Genomic DNA, 22,819 nt, shown 5'->3' with positions numbered 1-22,819 from the left:
TAATCCTAACCAACCCGATCTCTCCTCATATGTCAATCCTGCCATCCCAGGAATCAGTTGAATAAACATTTGCTGCATTCCCTCTATAACAAGTACATCCTTCCTCAGATAAGGAGACCAAAACTGCACACAATATTCCAGGTGTGGTCTCACCAAGGCCTTGTACAATTGCAGCAAGACATCCCTGTTCTTGTACTCGAATCCTCTGGCTATGAAGCCCAACATACCATTTGCCTTCTTTACCGCCTGCTGCACCTGCATGCTTACCTTCAGTGACTGGTGTACAAGGACACCCAGGTCTCGCTGCACATTCCCCTCTCTCAACATTGTCACATGAGGGGACATGTTAGGGAAATTTTATTTTTCTATTTTCAGGTTTTTTACGTTTACAGCCGATCTCCCTGAGGCTGCACTTAGCCTCAGGGTGATGAGTGTGCTCTTTCATGCGCATGTGCAAAAGAGCGCACTCTCAATTTTGGGATTCCCCCCCCCACCCCCACCCCCACCCCCGCTCGCACAGGGAGACAATAGCGCTTCTTTGTGGACATCATGCTGGGCGGGCCTTAATTGGCCTGCCCACATTAAATGGCGCCACACCCCCGATCAGGAGCGCCGATTGGAAGTGCGCCTGTGCATGCCCGCCCTTCAACTTTCCTTTGCACTTGTTGAGGCAGCTGAAATGGCATTCTTGTTATCAAAGATATTGGGGGGAAATTCTATATTAAGGACATGCTGAAGAAACCATATCTGTAAACAATTGTTCCCTTTGGGGTAATGTGCATTCCACAATGTGTGAATGAGAAGAGATTAATTTGAAACAAGAGCAAGCTTGAAACAAATGTTGGAGAAAAAATAAATCTCCAAATTTAAATGGTTAGATACACGCCATCAACTGTTTTACCAAAGGAACACTTCCAGTGAGATGTTATTGGTAGTCTTAGAAGGATGCTTGTTTTAATTCTTTCATGGGATGTGGGCATTGTTGGCTAGGTCAGCATTTCTTACCCATCCCCAATTGCTTTTGGTGAGCTGCTGCCCTGAACTGTTGCAGTCCATGTGGTGTACACCCACCCTGCTGTTAGGGAGGGAGTTCCAGGATTTTGACTGTGCAACACTCAAGGAACGGTGATGTATTTCCAAGTCAGGATGGTGAGTGGCTTGGAGGGGAACTTCTAGGTGGTGATATTCCCAAGCATCTGTTGCCCTTGTCCTTCTAGGTGATAGAGGTCGTGAGTTGGAAGTTGCTATCTAAGGAGTCTCGGTGAGTTCCTGCAGTGGCATCCTGTAGATGGTATGCAGTGCTGTCACTGTGCAGTGGTGGTGGAGGGATGATGAAGGTGGTAGATGTGGTGCCAATCAAGCAGGCTGCTCTTTCCTGGATGGTGTCAAGCTTCTTGAATGTTATTTCAGCTGCAATCATCCATGCAAGTGGAAGTATTCCATCACACTCCTGACTTTTGCCTTGTAGATGGTGGATCAGCTTTGTGGCCTCATGATGTAAGTCTAGGGACTGTAAGATTTATACCTCTTCAGTTTATTTGAAATCTTGTCTGTAAATATGTAATTGTGTTTTTCTTTTAAAAAAGGAATCTGTTAATGTGGTAAATGCTGCGACAATTGAGATCATGCTCTATTTGGGATTAGGAGCAGCTGATACTAATTGTGGAAAGGTTTGTGTGCATATATAAAAACCTGTGTAGCGCAACTGTGGAAGAGAAAAGTAGATTGCGCTTAGGTTTGTTCACAAAACTCAGTATAACATTTTGAAGGATGGCTGGCTCCAACTTCTTCCTTTGCCAGGTGGATGTTCACTGGAGTAGCACTTGGTGTCCTGTTACAACTGGGAAGGGAAGGAGAAGTGTGTGAATTATCAAGCCCCACTGTTCCGCAGGCTGTACCATTAAGTTAAATGTTTAATTTTCTCACCCAAATGGCCAATTGTGTACCTATACCTCTAGTACCCAGAAGAGAGACTCTGACCAGGTTTCTTTCAAAAAAACTCAATGATTAATTTATTTTAAAACAAAACCACTTTAACAAGTTGCAAGTGCTGGTTAACACACAATTGTAATCAGGAAGCATAGCTATCTATCTCTTCCTAAAGAATTCCCCCAGCGTGCGCACACAGACAAACAAAGGACAAATGGATAGTCTCTCTACAGAGGTGGGTTTAGGAGATTGTGCGTTTTAAAATAAAGGATAAAGGCCACAGGGTCTTGGCGGTGTCGACCTGGTGTTCCCTCGTGTGAAGACAGGCCACTGATTCTAACAGTGCACAAATAAGTTTGCAGATTGTCCCAATATTTAAGCAGTAACTAGCCTTCAAAATAACTTCATTGACTGTAAAGTGTTTTGTGACACCCTGAGGTTCTGAAAGGAGCTATACAAATGCCAATTCTTTCCTTAGTTATGCATTGCTAACTCTCCTTCCACAGAACTCTGTTTCATCTCAATCCACATCCCATTACCAACCCACCTCTCTCCCACATAATAAAGCTGCTTGGAAGGACATGAGTTTGGGAAGACTTTAACATTTCCTAAAGTTATCTAAAAAAGGGAAATTCATGCTAATTTACTGCACTGAAGTATTGACGAGAAAATGTTGTGGGGGTTGATTTTATAGAGGGCAGTTGCTTCTATTTGAAAATTCCATGAAATGAATTTAGCAGAAGTTATTTTTCACTTTTTCTTCATAAAATTGATTAAAATATCAGCATTTTGTTCCAAAATATGCTGCCCAAGCAGTACATACTTTCCATATTTCAACTGCAAATCACCATTGTGGTTTTAATATCCTGAACCAGCATTTTGGGTTAGGTGTTTTAAGGAACAAAACACTTTTTTTGCAGCCAGACCTGCTGAGTTTTTCCAGGTATTTTTATTTTTGTTTTCAATTTCCAGCATCTGCAGTTTTTTGTTTTTAACTTTTTTGTACTTAGGCATTTAGGATTATTTCTTATTTTCTTTTATTCTTAATGCTCTGAAAGTGCATGATTCCTGTAGGGATCGGGTGATTATTTGTGGAGGAAATTGACTGTGGAGTGTGGCACCTCTGGGACCCTATGCTGCAGTCAGTCACGGCACGGAGGAAACGCACAGGCCAATTCATCACCCTGTCAAATCCGTGACAGCTCTTCATAAATACGCTACAATGAGCCATGCAGCCAGCTCAATAAGCACAAAAGCAGCCCTCATCCCAAACAATTTAGTAACTTTTGAGTTTTCTGAGGTGGAAAAAAAATAGGGAGCTAGAGTATCTCTGAGCGAATGTGAGCAAGCTTCAGTTTCATAGAGATAATTAGGATACAAATGGTTTATTACTGAAACTCCCACAGAAAAACAAGCAGGGAAAAACTCAAATTGGCTACTTGTATATCGTGAAGTTTTTATTAGAATTTTCCTGTTCTCATTTCAATTGATTGTTTAATTCTCATTTTCCAAATTTCTTTTGGGTATTTTGTACACTTTTTTTTCACCAATTTTTATTTATTTTCTTTCTGTCTCATTATTTCTCTCCATTTTTACCTACAATGTTTGCCTCTCTTGCTCTATGTGTGTCAGTCTCCGGAATATATATATATTTATATATCCAAATACAAGTATTCTTTGCATTTATATCAGATCTCTTGATGTGCTTTTCAAATATTGTTGAGAAGTGCTTATTTTAGATGGATTAAGAGTGCTTATTTTAAATGAATTAAGAAAGGCACAGAAATTAATTTGAGTCAATTAAGTGTTCATAGAGAAGTGCAGGTTGGAAAAAATACCCCCATTTTTCTGTCTCTTTTGCTTTGTCTTGTGGATGTTCTCCTACAATTGTAATGAGCTCAAATTGCCCTCTGTTATTTTTACTGGTTTGATTTAATACATCAGCATTGCTTCCAGTAATTTTTATCCTTAACTAAAAAACAACAAAAAGCTTCAGGTCTTAAAAATCTGAAATAAAATCGGTGTTTTTGCCTTTTTCTTTTATTCATTCATGGGGTGTGAGCACCACTGGCTAGGCTAGCATTTATTGCCATCCCTAATTGCCCTTGGGAAGGTGGTGGTGAGCTGCCTTCTTGAACTGCTGCAGTCCATGTGGTGTAGGAACACCCACAGTGCTGTTGGGGAGGGAGTTCCAGAATTTTGACCCATTGATAGTGAAGGAACGGTGATATATTTCCATGTCAGGATGGTATGTGGCTTGGAGAGATACTTCCAGGTGAAAGTGTTCCCATGTGTCTGCTGCCCTTGTCCTTCTAAATGGTAGTGGTCATGGGTTTGGAAAGTGCTGTCTAAGGAGCCTTGGTGAATTCCCGCAGTACATCTTGTAGATGGTTCACACTGCTGCTACTGTGTGTTGGTGATGGAGGGAGTGAATGTTTGTGGATGGGCTGTTAATCAAGTGGGCTGCTTTGTCCTGGATGGTGTCAATCTTACATGTTGTTTATCTTACATGTTTGGCAATTTTTTTAGTTATTGATGCTGTAACTTGCAAGGTAGATAAAGGGAACAAGTGCACATTGAAAATCAAAATATTCTGAAGACCATTTGACATGGTACCACTTGAAAGATTGTTATGTGAGATAAGGGTTCATGGTTAGGGGGGTAACATTTTACTGTGGCAGAGGATTGATTAAAGGGCAGAAAGCAGAGAATAAGAATAAAAAAAGTCATTTTTAAGTTGGCAGGCTGCTGTTAGTGAGCTGCCTCCAGGATCAGTGCTGGGGCCTCAGCTATTTACAATCAATTTTAATGACTTAGATGAGGGTACCAAGAGTAATGTATCCAACTTTGCTGATGATACAAAGCTAGGTTGAAATGTAATTTGTAAAGAGGACACAGAGTCTGCAAAGGAATATAGACAGGTTAAGTGAGCGTGCAAGAAATTGGCAGATGGAGTATAATGTGGGGAAATGTGAGGCTATTCATTTTGGCAGGAAGAATGTAAAAGTAGAATTTTTTTTTAAATGGTAAACTTTTAAATAGCAGAGTTGTTTCAGCACTGAAGGAGCCCATTTGGCCCATCGTGTCTGCACCAGCTCTCTGAAGGAGAAATGTACCTAGTGCCATTCCCCCATCTTCTCCTGCAATTTGTTCCTTTTCAGATAATGGGCCAAAGATGGAACTGGGCCAGATAGACTGGAACCAAATGTTGACGGGAAAAATTGTAGGTGAACGATGGGCTACCTTCAAAGAAGAAATAGTTCAGACACAGTCAAGTTATATTCCTTCAGAAGGGAAAGGTAGAGCAAATGAATCCAGAGCTCCCTGGATGACAGGAACTCATGCACACTTTTTCTTTATCTTATGATAGGTGTCAGGTAGAAAATCCAATTTGAGAACTAAGCTGAATACAGAAGGTTCAGAGGGTAGATGAAGAAGCAAGTAAGAGAAGTGAAGAGGGATTATGAGAAAAGACTGGCAGCCAACATAAAGGGGAATTCCAAAGTCTTCTATAGGCGCATAAACAGTAAAAGGAGAAGTAGGGCTAATTGGAACCAAAAACGGGATTTATACATGAAGGCAGGGGACATGGCTGAGGTGTTAAATGAATACTTTTCATCTGTCTTTACCAAGGAAGCAGATGTTACCTAGGCCATGGTGACTGAGGAAGAAACTCTGTCAAAGGTTCAAAATGATAAGGAGGAGGTATTGGATAAACTGTTAATACTTAAAGTTGACAAGGCACATAGGCCCAGATGAGATGTATCCAAGGATATTGAAGGAAGTGAGAGTGGAAATTGTGGGGAACTGGCTATAATTTTTCAATCTTTTGTGGACTTCGGGAAGGTGTCAGAGGACTGGAGAAATGCAAACATTATGCCCTTGTTCAAAAAAGGTTGTAAGGATGAGCCCAGCAATTACAGACCAGTCAGTTTAACTTCGGTGGTGGAGAAGCTCCTGGAAACAATTATTTGAGAGACAATTAGTAGTCACATGGAAAAATGTGGGTTGATTAGGAAGAGCCAGCAAGGATTGCTCAAGGGAAAATTGTGTTTAAATAACTTGTTCAAGTTTTTTGAAGAGGTAGATGAGGGTAATACTATTGACATGGTGCACATGGACTTCCAAAAGGCATTTAATATCATGCCGCACAACAGACTTGTGAGAAAAGTTATAGCTCATGGAATAAAAGGGACAGTAGCAATGTGGATACAAAATTGGCTGAGTAATTGGAAACGTTGAGTAATTGTTAATGGATATTTTTTGGGCTGGAGGAAGATTTGTGGTGGAGTTCCCCAGGGGTCGATATTGGGACCCTTACTTTCCCTGACATTTATTAATGATCTAGATTTCAGTATGCAGAGGATAATTTCAAAGTTTGCTAATGATACAAAACTTGGAAACATTGTAACTTGCTGTGAGGAGGACAGCATAAAACTTCAAGAGGACAAAAACAAGTTGGTGGAGTGGACAGACAGGTGGCAGATGAAGTTCAGTGCATAGAAGTATGAGGTGATTCATTTTGGTATGAAGAACATAGAGAGACAATATAACTCTAAAGGGTGTGTAGGAGCAGAGGGACCTGGGTGTATATGTGCATGAGTCATTAAAGGTAGCAGAACAGATAGAGAGAACAGTTAATAAAGCAAACAGTATCCTGGGCTTTAGTAAAAGGGGCATGGAGTACAAGAGTAAGGAGGTTATGTTGAACTTGTATAGGACATTAATTAAACCTTAGCTGGAATATTGTGTACAGTTCTGGGTGCCACACTTTAGGAAGGATGTGAATGCATTGGAGAGAGTACAGAAAAAGTTTATAAAAATAGTTCCAGGTATGAGAAACTTCAAATAAAGATAGATTGGAGAGGTTGGGACTGTTCTCCTTGGAGAGAAGGCCAAGAGGGAATATGATTTTGAACACCTCTATCAAGAGGGGGCTGGATAGAATAGATAGGGTGTGGATCCTAGTCATCTGTTTGTTGGACCCTGTTTGCACGCCTGTTGTAAGGGGTGGCAAATTTGGTACTATTAATAGAATTGAGTAGCAGGCACTTCATAGGTGGAAAATGTTTATTTACAAAGGTACTCAGCAGCAACTAAACATGTGCTTACCCTGCAAGCTCTATCTCTACACTACCTAACTACTGACTATAGACTATTAACTATAGAGGTTGCCCATGCTACTCTGCTATTGGATGCTAAGATCATGTGATCTTCCATGATAACATTCTTCTTCAAGGTATATTACACATCAGATTGTCACATAGGGAGAAACTGTTCCCATTCATAAAAGGATCAAGAATGAGAGGCAGAGATTTAAAGTGATTTGCAAAAGAAGCAAATGCAGTGTGAGAAAACCTTTTCACTCAGCGAGTGGTTTGGGTCTGAATTGCAGTGCCTGAAGTGTGGTGGAGGCAGGTTTAATAAAAGCATTCAATAAGGCATTAGATGATTGTTTCTATTTGATAATGTGCAGGGTTATGGGGAAAAGGGCAGGAGACTGGCACTGAGTCATAACACTCGTTTGGAGAGCAGGTGCATATATGATAGGCCAAATGGCCTCTTGCACATTAACAGTTCTGATTCTGTGATAATCCAATTCTCTCTTGAATGCCTGGATTGAAGCTGTCTTCATCACACTCAGGCAGTGCATTCCAGATCTTAACTAATCACTGCATGAAAAGGTGGATGGGGGGGTGGGTGCAGGCAGACAGCAAAGTGCAATTGAGACCACAACTACTTCAGCCATGGCCTTATTGCATAACGGAGCAGGCGTGAAGGGCCAGTAGCCTGCTTCTGTTCTTAAGTCCCAGGTCTCCATTGCTTCTTTTGCCAATTATCGCAAATCTGTGCTCTCTTGTTCTTGATCCTTCCATCAATGGGAATACTGTTTCCCTGTCCACTCTGTCCAGACCCTTCCTGATTTTGAATACTTCTATCAAATCTTCTCTCAACCTTTTCTCAAAGGAAAACAGCCCCAACTTCTCCAATCTATCTTCATAACTGAAGTTCCTCATCCCTGGAACCATGCTCGTGAATTTCTTCTACATTCTCTAATGCCTTCATAGCTTTCCTAAAGTACAGGGTTCAGAACTGGATGTCATGAAGCTGAACCAGTATTTTATACAAGTTTGACAGAACATCATTTCTTTTGTGCTTTATATCCCTATTTAATAAAGCCTAGGATACTGTATTTATTAACCGTGCTTTCAACCTGTCCTGCAACCTTCAATGACATGCACATATACACCCTTTACAGTTGTATCTTTTATATTGTCTCTCCATGTTCTTCATACCAAATGAATCACTTCATACTTCTCTGCATAAAATTTCATCTGTTACTTGTCTGCCCATTTCACCAACTTGTCTATGTCCTTCAGAAGTTCTACACTATCCTTCTATGTGGTAGAGGTCACCATCCTGAGTTGGGAATATATTACTATTCCTTCACTGTCACTGGGAAAAATTCCTGGAACTCTCTCCATAATAGCACTGTGGGTGTACCTACACCATAGGAACTGCAGTGGTTCAAGAAGGTAGCTCACTACATCCTGGATGGGCAATAAATGCTGGCCTAGCTAGCGACACCCACATCTCATGAATGAGTTGTAAAAAAAATTTGGAAGGTGCTGTAGAAGGAAGCTTGGTGAATTGCTGCAGTACATTTTGTATATTGTAAATATTGCTGCTACTGTACATCAGTGGTGGATTGAATTAAGTTGATGGATATGGTGCCAACAAAGTGGGCTACTTCGTCCTATGTTGTGTCAAGCTTCTTAAGTGCTGTTGGAGTTGCATTCATCCAGGCAATTGGAGAGCTCCATCATGCTTGTGCTTTGTTGATGGTGTGCAGGATTTGGAGAGCCGGGAGGTGAATTACTCACCTTAGAATTTCCAGCCTGTGACCTGCTCTTTTAGCCACAGTATTTATATGCCTAGTCCAGTTCAGTTTCTGAACACAATGGTAGCGCGCAGGATGTTGATAGTGGGAGAATCAGCAATGGTAAGGCTATTGAATGTCTAGGGAAGATGGTTAGTGTTATGTTTTACTATGGGGCCACTTTGCTCGCAAACTGGTTGCAGGCTTATCTGTCGTCAGGCGGGTCTGCAGACACAGAGACCAGTATGAAATGAAGCACATGCTATTTATTTACATGAACAACAGAACACAAACATGATGCATACTTCTCCAACCAGACCCTACTCTAGACTAACATTAACATGGTAGCCTGTGCTACACAGCTATTGGGTCTTATAGTCATGTGGTCAATCTGTTCCAAGTCCCTTAAAGGTGTATTAAACTTCAGATTACCACATCCCTCCCCATTTACTTGAAAGTACATTTTACAACATATATTAACTATTTACAAAAATTAACTATTTACAAATCAGTCTCTCAGGGGTTTCTTTCAAACATGATAACCACTGTAGTTTGGTTTTTTCTGAGGCCTCCATCTCAGGAGTTATCTGTCCACTAGGTTCCCCAGTAAGAACTTGTAAGTTTGCCTCTTTGACACTCTCAGGCTCAATGGGTTCTACAGGTACTTCCAAAGCAAGAGGAGCTCCTTCTACCTGTGGTGTAGAGTCCGACAGGAATGTTTTCACACTCCTTCGGGCCTCATCGCATGCACTCCTGCTGCCTCTCCCCTCCCAAGTTCAACAATATGAAAGGCAACTGTCAGGCAAGTTCTGAGAATTAGGATGTTGAGCAAGGTTAAATGCGATATGAAATGATCACCTTCCTGTTGTGTAAAAAAAAAAATCGGGGCATGTTAGTAATTTCTCTTTTTCTTCCTATGTATCTTCTTTTGATGCGTTTTCTTCTTGGCAGTGCTGACTTTCATCTCGGCTTCCTCTTCAACTTCCCTATTGGCCAGACTAGACTCAGGTATGAGCCCAACTTGAGTGAACTCGGCGGTTGAGTCTTGCAGCATTTCCTCATCTGCCAGCTCCTTTGAAAACACAGGGGTCTCAATTTTTAAGGCTTCTTGGCTTCCTTGTAGCTGGTTCTTCAGTTCTTCCATTTCTTTTTTATATTTGTTCATTGTTTTCTGGAGAATTAAGTACTTTTGTGCTTTCTCGGCTAATTGATTCTTCATCTCGGCCAGAGATATGCTGAATTCTTTCTGGTCTTCCTCATACCTTTTTATTGGTACAAATTGGGATATGAGGGAATCTTGCAATACGCGAAGGTCCTTCAGCGTGTTTTCTTTATTTTTTTGGAAGTTACTGACTTCAACTCGAACTCAGTCCTGAAGCATCAGTTCTAGAATTCCTTTTTGAGTCTTTACATGCTCCTTTCTTCGAACAGCAACATTTCCTGTTTCTGAATGAGATTTCAATAACCTCTCAAGATTGGTCTCTCAGTTTCTTCTGAAGAGACTCAGTCCTTTGCCTGCTATCACCATGAGGGGTAGATTTGCACATGACTTTCATATTGTACTGGAACCTTGCATATACCTTTCACTCATATGTTTTCACCAGTATATGTCTTCAGTCTGGCACCTGAGTTTTCTAGCTTTAGTGAGTGGCCTCTTCCATTCAGATACTTAAACGTGTGATCCCCTATGACTGTCATGGATACACCTGTATCCACCTCCATTTGAACGAGTTTTATGTTAACTTCTACTGTCATGTAGATTGGCTCTGTTTTACCCATTTTTTAATTGTGTAGCGAGTAAATAGCTAACTCTGTTTCTTCTGGTTCCTCCATTGTATAAATTTCATGACTTCTACCTTTTTGTTTGAACTTTGGCCTCAATCTTTCTTTACAATATCGCATAATGTGTCCATTGCGATGGCTGTAGAAGCAATCGGTTCTTTTAAATTGTCATTTTGTTCTAGAATGGTTCCAATTCTGTTATTATGAAAGAGGTTTTTTATCCGTTAAGCCATTGTTTTTTCCTGGTCTGTTAATTGCGGCTGTTTCCTGCCTTTCGGTGGAGTCCTGCACTTCCGCGCCATTTCTAACTGGTGCCTCCCTCCCGATGTGAAGAACGGGCGCCATTTTGTGTTCCTTTGATTTCTCCTGAGTTGCTGACCGCATTTCCATTGCAAGCGCCAAATCCAGTGCTTTGCTGAAATCCAAATTCGTTTCCGACAACAACCATTTTTAAATGGCGTCTTCATTAGTCCCGCACACTAATCGATCTCTTAACATGTCATTAATCGATGTTCCGAGCTCGCAGTGCTCTGTCAGTTATTTTAAGGCTGTTACATAGCAGGTGGCTGTGTCTTTAGGTGTATGACACCTCGAATTGAATTTAAAATGCTGCGTTGTTACTGAGCATTTCAGCTGGAAGTGGCCTTTCATTAGATTCACCAACTCATCGAAGCTCTTGGAATCTGGGGTGTTGGATGCCAATAGACTACAAATTAAGCTGTATGTTTTACTGCCACATGTCAATAAGAGGATCGCCCGCCTCTTCTCCTCCCCCAATATGTCACTGGCCAAAAAGAAAAACGTGAGGTGTTCAATATAATGTGACCAGTCATCGGTGGTCTGGTCAAACAGTTCGACGCAGCCAAATTGTGGCATACTGGAGGGTGACAACTTGATGACTACGGTGAGGGTTTACAATTGTGATGTACTTGCAATCAGAGGGCAGGGCATGGCTAATTCAGTACGGTTGAGTTTTTGCAGCTTTCCTTGCTGCCGTCAACTGGTTGTATTTTGCCTCATCGCCAGTTATTATGTTTTACTGGGGTTGCATGCTTGCGAACCGGTTGCACGCTTATCTGTCAGCAGGCAGGCTGATTACAATAAACTGCAGACTCAGAGACCAATACGAAATTAAGCACATACTATTTATTTACATGAACAACAGTGTACTAATATGATGTGTGTTTCTCCAAGCAGACCCTACTCTAGTTTAACATTAACATGGTAGCCCGCGCTACACAGCTATTGGGTCTTACAGTCACGTGGTCAATATGCTCACATTCCCTTAAAGGTGTATTACACCTCAGATTACCACAGTTAGATTCTCTCTTGTTGGAGACAAGAGTTGTGTGAATGTTGCTTGCTCTTTATCAGCCGAAGCCTGAATATTATCTACGTCTTGCTGCATATGGACATGACTGCCCCAGTATCTGAGGAGTTGTGAATGGTACTGGACAGTATTCCAACATCAAAAATCTTCACTTCTGGCCTGATGATGGAGGGAAATTCATTGATAAAGCAGCTGAAGTTGGGCCTAGGGCACTACCTCAATGAACTCCTGCGGCAATGTCCTAGGACTGAAGAGATTGGCTTCCAACAGCCAAATCCATTTTCCTTTGTGCTAGTTATGACAGTGGAGAGCTTTCCCCCTGATTCCCATTGACTTCAATTTTGCCATGGCTTCTTAGTGCCACATTCTATCACGTAGAGTGAATCAAATTGGTTGAAAGTTGGTAGCTGTGATGCTGGGGAGCTCAGGAGGAGGCTGAGATGGATCATCCACTCCGTACTTCTGGCTGAAGATGGTTGAAATTACTTCAGCCCTGTCTTTTGCACTGCTGTGCTGGGCTACCCCATCATTGAGGATGGGGATATTTTTGAAGCTGCTCCAGTTAGTTATTTAATTGTCCACCAATATTCATGTCTGGATGTGGCAGGACTGCAGATCTTAGATATGATTCATTGATTGTGGGATCACTTAGCTCTGTTTATTTGGCATGCAAGTAGTCCTATGTTGTAATTTCATCATGTTGACACCACCTATTTTTTTGGCATTCCTTGTGCTGCTCCTGACTTGCCCTCCTGCACTCTTCGACAAGGTTGATCCCTGGTTTGATGATAATTGTACTGGGGGATATGCTGGGCCATGAGGTTACAGGTTGTGGTCGAATGCAATTCAACTGCTACTAATGACCCACAGTGCCTCATGGATGTCCATCTTTGAGCTGCTAGATCTGTTCTGAATCCACCCCAAAGAGCACAGTGGTAGTGCCATATACGCAATAGGGGGTGTGCTTGATGTTAAGACGGGACTTCATCTCCAAAAAGACTGAGTAGTGGTCACTCTTACCAATACTATCATGGACAAATACTTATGTGACAGGCAGATTGGTGAGGACAAGGTAAAGTATATTTTTCCCTCTTGGTTCCCTCACCACCTGCCGAAGACCCAGTGCTAGGTCAGTAGTGGTGCTACCGCGCCACTGTTGATGGACATTGAAGTCCCCTACCCTGAGTACATTCTGTACTCTTGCCACCCTCAGTGCTTTTTCCAATTGGTGTTCAATATGGAGTACTGCTTCATCAGCTGAGGTTGGGGGAGGAGGTTGGGGAAGAGGAAGTAGGTGGTAATCCAAAGGAGATTTCCTTGCCCATGTTTGATCTGATGCCATAAGACTTCATGGGGTCTGGGGTCAATGCTGAGGACTTCCAGGGCTACTCCCTCCCAACTGTATTACACTGTGCTTCCACCTCTAGTGGGTCTGTCCTGCCGAGGTACAAGACATCCAGGGATGGTGGTGGTGGTGTTTAGGACATTGTCTGTAAGGTATGATTCCATGAGTATGACTTTCAGGCTATTGCTTGACTAGCCTGTGGGACAGCTCTCCCAATTTGGGCACAAGCCCCCAGATGTCAGTAAGGAGGACTTTGCAAGGTTGACAGAACTGTGTTTCTTGTTGTCATTTCCAGTGCCTAGGCCGATGTTGGGTGGTCCATCCGATAATATTCCTTTTTGATTTTTTAGCCATTTATACAACTTGAGTGGCTTGCTAGGCCATTTCAGAGGGCATTTAAGAATCAACCACATTGCTTTCGATCTGGAGTCACATGTAGGCCAGACCAGGTAAGGATGGCAAATTTCCTTTGCTAAAGGGTATTAGTGAACCAGATGGGTTTTTTTTTACAATAATTATTGATAGTTTTGTGGTCACCATTACTGAGACCAGCTTTTAGTACCAGATTTATTAATTGCATTTGATATTAAACCCTGTCCTTGAAACATTAAGCCTGGGCCTCTGGATTTCTAGTCCAGTGACATTACCATATATCACTGCCTCTCCATGACCTTGACCATTCCATAGAGCTTAGCTGTTTTTTGTGCACATTCACATCTACTCTTAATCCCAAAAAGGTACCTGACCTCTCCGAAGAATTCTGGTAGGTTTAGACCTTTTCCTCAAATTAATGAATTCCACAAGTCATGTTTTGGAAAACCCAGTGATGAAAATTGCTCCTGAATGAAGTCAGCTACACTTTAAACATGCCGCTGCCTATGTAAACTGTGCACATGTGAAATATGATCCCCCACTGTGGCGAAAATGGTGGGTGCCAGATAAGATAGTGGGTCTTCCAGATTCGGGGCTCCGGCACCATTTTGGCTATTTCTGTTTCCATGAAAATTCATTCTCAGGTCTCTGATCCACCACCCCACTTCCACAACTAAGCCTCTGGATCCACCATCCCATCCATCACCACAAAGCCTCCGATGCTGGGTCAAAATCCTCGAACTCCCTTCCTAACAGCACTGTGGGTGCACTACACCACATGGACTGCAGTGGTTCAAGAAGGCAGTCCATCACCACATTCTCAAGGGCAATTAGAGACAGGTGATAAATGCTGGCCTAGCCAGTGATGCCCACATCCATAAATGAATTTTAAAAAGAACCCAGGAGTTGACAGTCCACTAGAATGACCTCCCTTGGCATCCACCAATTGATGCCCTTCCCCTGCAACCAAACCAACCCCCCAGCCAGCCCCCCCCCCCCCCCCCCCCCCCCCCCCCCCACCCGCCGACCTAGCCACACACACACACACGCACAATCAACTTCTGTGTTTCCTGAGCCCTTTGGCCCACCCTTTCCTCACCCCCACACTCAATGGAGATCTAAGTCTTAAAGCTTTAAGTTAACAATAGACAAGGTGACCTCATGATAATTGGTACCTACCACTTTTGCTAGCTGATGAATCAGTGCTCCATGTTGAACATCACTTAGAGGAAGCACTGAGGGTACTCAGTGTACTCAGATTGGGGGATTTTAATTTCTATTACCAAGAATATTACCAAGTTTTTTAAACAGGTTGAGCCCCGAAGGGCGTAGCTGACAGACTGGCGCTGTGACAAGTGTTGAGGGAGCCAACTCAAGACACAGTTGATCACATTCTCATTAATCTATCTGTTGCAGATGCACTTATCCATGACAGTATAGCTAAGAGTGTCCAGCACACAGTCCTTGTAGAGACGGAGTCATGTAGTCACACTGATGACACCATCCATTGTGTTACCCAGTAATACAACTGTGCTAACATGGTAGATACAAAACCGATCCAGCAGCTGAAAACTGGGCATCCATGAGGTACTGGGCCATCAGCAGCAGCAACATTTTATTCCAGCATAATCTGTCATTTCAAATCCTAGCATACACCACAATTTGTTGCAAGAGATAAGGCTGAAGCATTTGCAACAATCTCAGCCAGAAGTGCAAACCCAATGATTCACCTCGGCCTCCTCCGGAAGTCGCAGAATCACACAGTACAGAAGAGGCCCTTCGGCCCATCGAGTCTGTACTGACACGTGAGAAACACCTGACATACCTACCTAATCCCATTTACCAGCACTTGGCTCATAACCTTGAATGTAATGATGTGCCAAGTGCTCAGCATCACGGATGTCAGTCTGCAGCCAATTCGATTCATTCCATGTGATATTGAGAAATAATTGAAGGCATTGTATATTGCAAAGGCTATGGGGCCCTGACAAGACTCTGGCAAAAGCACTGAAGACTTGTACTCTAGAATTTGCTGCGCCCCTAGCTAAACTGTTCCAGTCCAGCTACAACACTGGCATCTACCTGGCTATGTGGAAAATTGCCCAGGTATGTCCTGGACACAAAAATCAGGACAAGTCCAATCTGTCCAATTACTGCACCATCAGTCTACTCTTGATCATCAGTAAAGTGATGGAAGGGGTCATCAACAGTACTATCAAGTGGCACTTGTTTAGCAATAACCTGCTCACTGAAGCTCAGTTTGGGTTTCACCAGGACCAGTCAGCGCCTGACCTCATTACAGCCTTGGTTCAAACATAGATGAAAGAGCTGAACTCCAGGAGTGAGGTCAGAGTGACTGCCCTTGACATCAAGGCAGCATTTGATCAAGTGTGGCATCAAGGAGCCCTAGCAAAACTGGAGTCAATGGGAATGATGGTTAGAGTCATACCTAGCACAAAGGCAGATGGTTGTGGTCATTGGAGATCAATCATCTCAGTCCCAAAACATAATTTTTTAATGATTTGGCAGGTGGTAATTGCTGGACTGACCAAATCCCAAAGGCAAACTTTGTCAAACTATCACAACAATTGGCAATTTATATTATTATACTGTGTAGTGAAGTCAGAAGTAAAGATTCCACGACCACTTTTGAAGATTTTAAATATCAAGCTAAAACTTTTATTAACAAAAGAAAACTTAAATGCACAACATTTCAATTAAGTTAAACTTATTTTTATAACTTTTCCCAAAAGATTTCTACTTAGCTATACTCTCAAATAAACACTCTTTTCCAGGCAACAGTCCCTATATATGCTTAATCTATTTTTTTTAAAAATACAGTAATATTACCACAAAGCATTCACTGTTGCTATAAAGGAGGTATTTCACAGGCTTCTCTCTCCTTTTCACGCAAAAATGGAGATCCAAGGCTTATAACAAAACCTTGCTTTCTGGAAAACAAACACTTCACTGGGGAGGCCAGAGGCTGCTTGTTTCATAGCTCTGTCCTCGTACAGTACATTCTTCAGGATATCACAAGGCCACACCTCTCGTATATCTTTCGATCTTTCCTTAAATATGTTTATTTTTCTCTTTCATCTTTAAACTCATTGTTCTTGACTTTATTTGAAAGGTGCCTTTCCCAAAATATAAAAATCTTTCATGTTGTCTTCATGGCCACTACTTTTGGGAGAAATTAACTTAATAACTTTGCTTTATTCCTTTATGATCTTTGCCAGTTCTAAAACTTCCTTTTTATTTCCGTTTGAAACTCAGCTGTTAAAAATTCAGCTCCTCATTTATCTCCTAATGCAAATTCCTATTCATATTGTATTTACTTGTATCCCATCTTAGCATGTTCATCTCCACTTCAAAATGCCTGCTTTTACACCTAACTCTTTGATGATTTAAACCTTGCAGCCTGACTGTCTTCAGTTTTGTTTTAATTAGATACACACACACTCACACATGCCTGCTTCACAGTATCTCACAGTAATATTGTAAAAAAAAATATACTTTTCTTTACAACTGCAGAAGTTCCTCAGGTTAGTGTCCTAAGCCCAACTATCTCCAGCTGCGATAACCTTCCTTCCATTATAAGATCAGACATGGTGATGTTCGCTGATGATTCCACAATATTCAAAATCATTCGTGACTCCTCGGACACTGCTGCAGTCCATGTCCAAATGCAGCAGACAAATCCAGGCTTGGGCTGACAAGTCGCAAGTAACGTTCGCGCCGCACAAGGGCCAGGCAATTACCATCTCCGAAAAGAGAGAATCCGATCATCGCCCCTTAATATTCACTGGCATTACCACCACTGAATCCCCCACTATCAACATCCTGGGGCTTACCATTGACCAGAAACTGAACTGGACTAGCCATATAAATACTGTGGCTACAAGAGCAGGTCAGATGCTAGGGATCCTGCGATGAGTAATTCACCTGACTCCCCAAAGCCTGTCCAACATCCACATGGCACAAATCAGGAGTGTGATGGAAAATTGTTCAGTTGCCTGGATGAGTGCAGCTCCAACCACTCAAGAAGTTTGGGTCTTCACCTTTGTCCAGGACAAAGCAGCCCACTTGATTGACATCCCAGTCATAACCATTCACTGCCCCCATCACTTATACACAGTGGCAGCAGTGTGTACCATCTACAAGATGCACTGCAAGAACTCACCAAGCTGCCTAGGACAGCATCGTCCAAACCCACGACCACTACAATCTAGAAGGACGGCAGATAGATGGGAACACCGTCACCTGGAAGTTCCCCTCCAAGCCACTAACAATCCTGACTTGGAAATATATCGCTGTTCCTTCACTGTCGCTGGGTCAAAATCCTGGAACTCCCTCTCTGACAGCACTGTGGGTGTACCTATACCATATGAACTGCAATGGTTCAAGAAGTCAGCTCACCACCACCTTTTCAAGGGCACTTAGGGGTGGGCAATAAATGCTGATCTAGCTAATGACACCCACATTTCCATGAAGGAATCAAAAAAAAAATTCATCAATATCCAGCTAGATGATCAACCATGGTTCAATGAAGTGTAGGAGAGCATACCAGGAGCAGCACTGAAAACGAATGCCAAGCTGGTGAAGCTGCAATGCAGGATTACATGCTTGACAATCAGTACAAGCAGTATGCTCTCGCCAAAGCTCAGCAGTCTCATAATTAACTAATCAGATCAAAACTTTGCAGTCTAGTTGTGAGCATTGGTGAACAATTAAGCAACTAAAAGAAGGAGGACATCCCCATCCTTGATGTTGGTGGAGCATGAGAGTAATAAGACAAGGCTCATGTTCATGACCCCCTTTAGCCAGAGAGAGTGAATGATCCTTCAGGGCCTCCTTTTGAGGCCTCCACCATCATAGATATGTGTCTTCAACTAATTTGATTCACTCCATGTGATATCAAGAAACAGTGCACTGGATACAGTAAAGCTTACGTTCCCGGCAAGACCTTTACCGCAGTCTTGAAAACCTGTGTTCCATAAATAATTACCCATCTTGCCAATCTGCTCCAGGGCAGTTGAAATACTGACATCAATCTGATGTGAAAACTGTAGAGGTTTGTTTAGTCCACAGAAGGCAGGAGCAGGGGATCAAAAAGTCAAACCTACTCTCAATCATTTCCAAGGTGTTAGAGGAGTTGTCAACAATGCTATCAAGAAGCAACTCACCTGCTCACTTTTTATCAATTATGTGACAAACCCAACAAGACTGGGGGAAATTCTGGATTTAGTTTTAAAGAATGAAGCAGGTGTAAGGACTATCAGTGGGAGAGCACTTTTGTGGTAATGATCATAATTGAGTTAGATTTAGCATAATTATGGAAAAGAAAAAACAAACTAAAAGTAAATGTTCTAAGTTGGGGAAGATCAATTTTTGTCAGCTGAGTTAGTAACTGTTTTCTGTCCACTTTTACTATCAGTGTCAGAGAAATAGGAGTAGATCAGTGGATCTGGTAATATTATTAGGTGGACCTGCTTGTTCTACGAAGAGTCAATACAGAGCATTGGAAGGGGCACTAGTTGTTCCTTTGAACTTGCTGTGAAAGACTAGTTGAGTAGGCAGCATAAAATATGGATTAAAAGGATCACCCACTCACACAGATGTATCAAAGAAGAAAAGGTAGCTCACGAGAAAATAAATAAAACATGGAAAGACAACCCCCCTCGACGGACTACTTAGGGGGAGTTTATTTATCACTGTCGGCATTGAGCAAGTTTTCGAGCTGTCAGAGTGGGAGGGCAGACAATGAGATGCATTCGTTGATGAATGAGATGCAGTAAAGGGACAGGCCCCTGGGACCCTGATCCCAGTGAGGGACTTTCCATTTTATTGCTGTCCTATTCCGTATTTAACCAAACCCAAGAGGTTTTTTATTTTAGCGCACTTCTACGGAGAATCATACTGAAATTTGCGGTCTGATTCAGCTGCAGCTCAAAGCTGACAAGCTCAATCCTGTTTTCTTTGGTGCTGTGGGACTTGAGTGTGTTTCCTACTGAGAGGTCATTACTCATTGACACCTGCGTGCTTGGCTTGCCATCGGTTAGCGTGCAGGAGCACATTACTATCAACAGAGTGAGTTGACTGCAGCTGTAAAGCTGTTATTTGAGAACAGGACAAATTATGTTGGGAATGGAGACATAAGTCTTAAGCTCAAATAGATACAACAATGGTTGCATTCTGTGCAAATACTTCTTCTCCAAGATGTCTGAAAAGCAAGTGTGTAATCCTGCCACCTTTTAAGACAATACATCCTGTACCTCTTTATGGGTACATTACACCACTGTTTTAATGCACTTTATTTTAACAGTTTTGCTTAAGAAAGCATAGAACAAGAAATGGCCTTTCGGGCATCTGCAGATGATATCAAGTTTTCTGCAGTATCAGTTGTAGAACCGTAGAACCATGGAAAAGTAATGGCGCAGAAAGAGGTCATTCAGTCCATTGTGTCTGCGCTGGCCAAAAAACAGAGGCAAGAAACTAGCCGGTCATTTTAATCCCACTTTCCAGCACCTGGTCTGTAATCTTGCAGGTTATAGCGCTTCAGATGCAGATCCAGGTACCTGTTAAATGAGCGTTTCAGCCTCAACCACCAATTCAGGCAGTGAATTTCAGACATCCCACCACCCTCTGGGAAATGTTTCCTCATGTCTCCCCTCATCCTTCCGCAAATCACCTTAAAGCTATGGCCTTTGGTAATTGACCCCTCAGCCAGGGGAAACAGGTCTTTCCTGTCTACCCTATCTAGGCCCCTCATAATTTTGTACACTTCAATTAGGTCACCCCCTCAGAATCCTCTCTTCTAAGGAAAACAACCCTAGCCTATCCAATCTCTCCTCATAGCTGCAATTTTCAAGCCCTGGCAACATTCTTGTAAATCTCCTCTGTACCATCTCCAGACCAATCATGTCCTTCCTGTAATATGGTGACCAGAACTGCACACACAATTCTAGCTGTGGCCTAACCAGTGTTTTGTACAGTTTCAGCATGACATTCCTGCTTTTGTATTCAGTACCTTGTGCAATAAAGGAAAGCATTCCATCTGCTTTCTTGGCCACCTTAGCTACCTGTCCTACCACCTTTAGGGACCTGCAGACATGCACTCAAGGTTTCTCACTTCCTCAACCCCCTCAATACCCTCCCATTTATTGAGTATTCCCTTGCTTTGTTTGCCTTTTCAAAATGTATTACCTCACAGTTTTCCAGATTGAATTTCATTTGCCACTTTTCTGCCTGCTCAACCAAACCATTGTAGACAACAGCTATCCTCTTCAGTAACAACTACATGGCTGATTTTTGTGTCATCCTCAAATTTCCTGATCATGCTTCCTAGACAGGGGTGGGGGCGGTGGGGGGGGGGGGGGGGGGGGGGTGGTGGGGCAGTGTGGTGGGGGGGAAATTCTAGATTTAGTTTTAAATAATGAAGCTGGGTAGGTGGAAGGAGTATCAGTGGGAGAAAGATTTTGTGGTAGTGATCACAATTCAGTTAGATTTAGTATAATTGCGGAAAAGGACAAACAACCTAAGAGTAAAAGTTCTAAATTGTGGGAAGATCAGTTTTACTAGGCTGAGAACTGAGTTAGCAAAAGTGGACAGTGTCAGAGAAGTGGGGGTAGATCAGTGGATTTGGTAATATTATTAAAAGGACCTGCTTGTTTTGTGAAGAGTCAACACAGAGCACTGGAAGAGGCATTTGTTGTTCCTTTGAACTTACTGTGAAAGGCTAATTGAGTAGGCAGCATCAAATATGGATTAAAAGCATCACTTACTTGGTTATGATTGTCCCCAAGTAGTGTAAGCCTTAGATCACTGGCAGCTCCATGGAATGGTGTGCATCATGGACTGATAAATTCTTTAAAGGTTTTCTTCATACATAATAGGGCAACATTGGAATTAACTATTGCAATACCTCTCTGGTTGTGGCCCCATCTTCTATGCTGCATAAATTTAAGTTGCTCAAAACTCTGCATGAATTTGCACCAAGTCCCATTCACCCATTGCCCATGTGTTCACTGACCTACACTGGCTCTTTCCACAAATATCTTGATTTTAAAATTCTTATCTTTGTATTCAAATCCATTCACCACCTTCCCCATTTGTAACTTCCTCCAGCCCTGCAGCCTTCCAAGAACTTTGCATCCCTGGCTTTTTGTCAATCTCCCAATTTATCCATCCTAAAATTGCTGGCCAAATCTTCAGCTGTCTAGGCTCTCAAATTCTTTGGCTCTAGAATCCTAGATATTTTCAGGGAAACATCAATAATGGGCACAACATCATCGCCTGTAGGTATCATTTCCATCAATTCTATAATGTCAGTATAATAATCAGCAGTAAAGTCTTTTTTATTCACTTAAAGGATGTGGGCACTGATGGCAAAGTCAGTATTTATTGCCCCTTTCTAATTGCTCTTGAGAAGATGGTGATGAGTCCTTCTTCTTGAATACACCCGAGTAGCTTTCTAGGCCATTCCAGAGGGCAGTTAAGGTTCAACTTGGCTCTAGAGTTACATATAGGCCAGACTGGGTAAGGACAGCAGATTTCCTTCCCTGAAGAAGACTAGTGAACCAGATGAATTTTTATGACAATCTGAGTCTCATTGTCACCATTACCGATGCTAGCTGTTTATTCCAGGTTTATGTAATTGACTAAATATAAATCCCCCACCATTGTGGTGAGTTTTGAACTCGTGTCTTTGGATCATTAGTCCAGGCCTTTGAATTAGTAGTCCAGTAACATAACCAATATGCAATGGTATTCAAGGATGGTAAGGGTCTTGTTCACAACTGATCAGGTACTCTAGAGGGAGATGTGGAGATGGTTGATGATTTTTGATCCTAAGTCAAGATTTTTGATCCCATAGCAAAGGTGGGAGCGATGAGTGGGAAGTATGGAAAACAGATGCATTGGGTGAGAAGGCCTGTAAGAGAGGAGAATGAGGCCATTAAGATTGCTGTTCATAAGGAGGCAGTAAATGAGTGCTACGATGGGCCGTTTGGAGAATGTTGAGAGAGGTACAGAGGAAAGCTATGGGCTTATCCTAGAGTGAGTCAAGCCTGAGACAGTGGCATAAAAATAGGAATCTAAAGTAACTGAAAGGTCGAGATATTGATTTGGCGGCGGGGTGGTGGGGGGTGGCGGGGGGGCTGGCGTGGGGGGGGTGTGCGCG

Source organism: Carcharodon carcharias, chromosome 6 (genome assembly GCF_017639515.1).
Source record: "Carcharodon carcharias isolate sCarCar2 chromosome 6, sCarCar2.pri, whole genome shotgun sequence".
In the NCBI taxonomy this organism is placed as follows: Eukaryota; Metazoa; Chordata; class Chondrichthyes; order Lamniformes; family Lamnidae; genus Carcharodon; species Carcharodon carcharias.
This window is presented reverse-complemented; position numbering follows the sequence as displayed.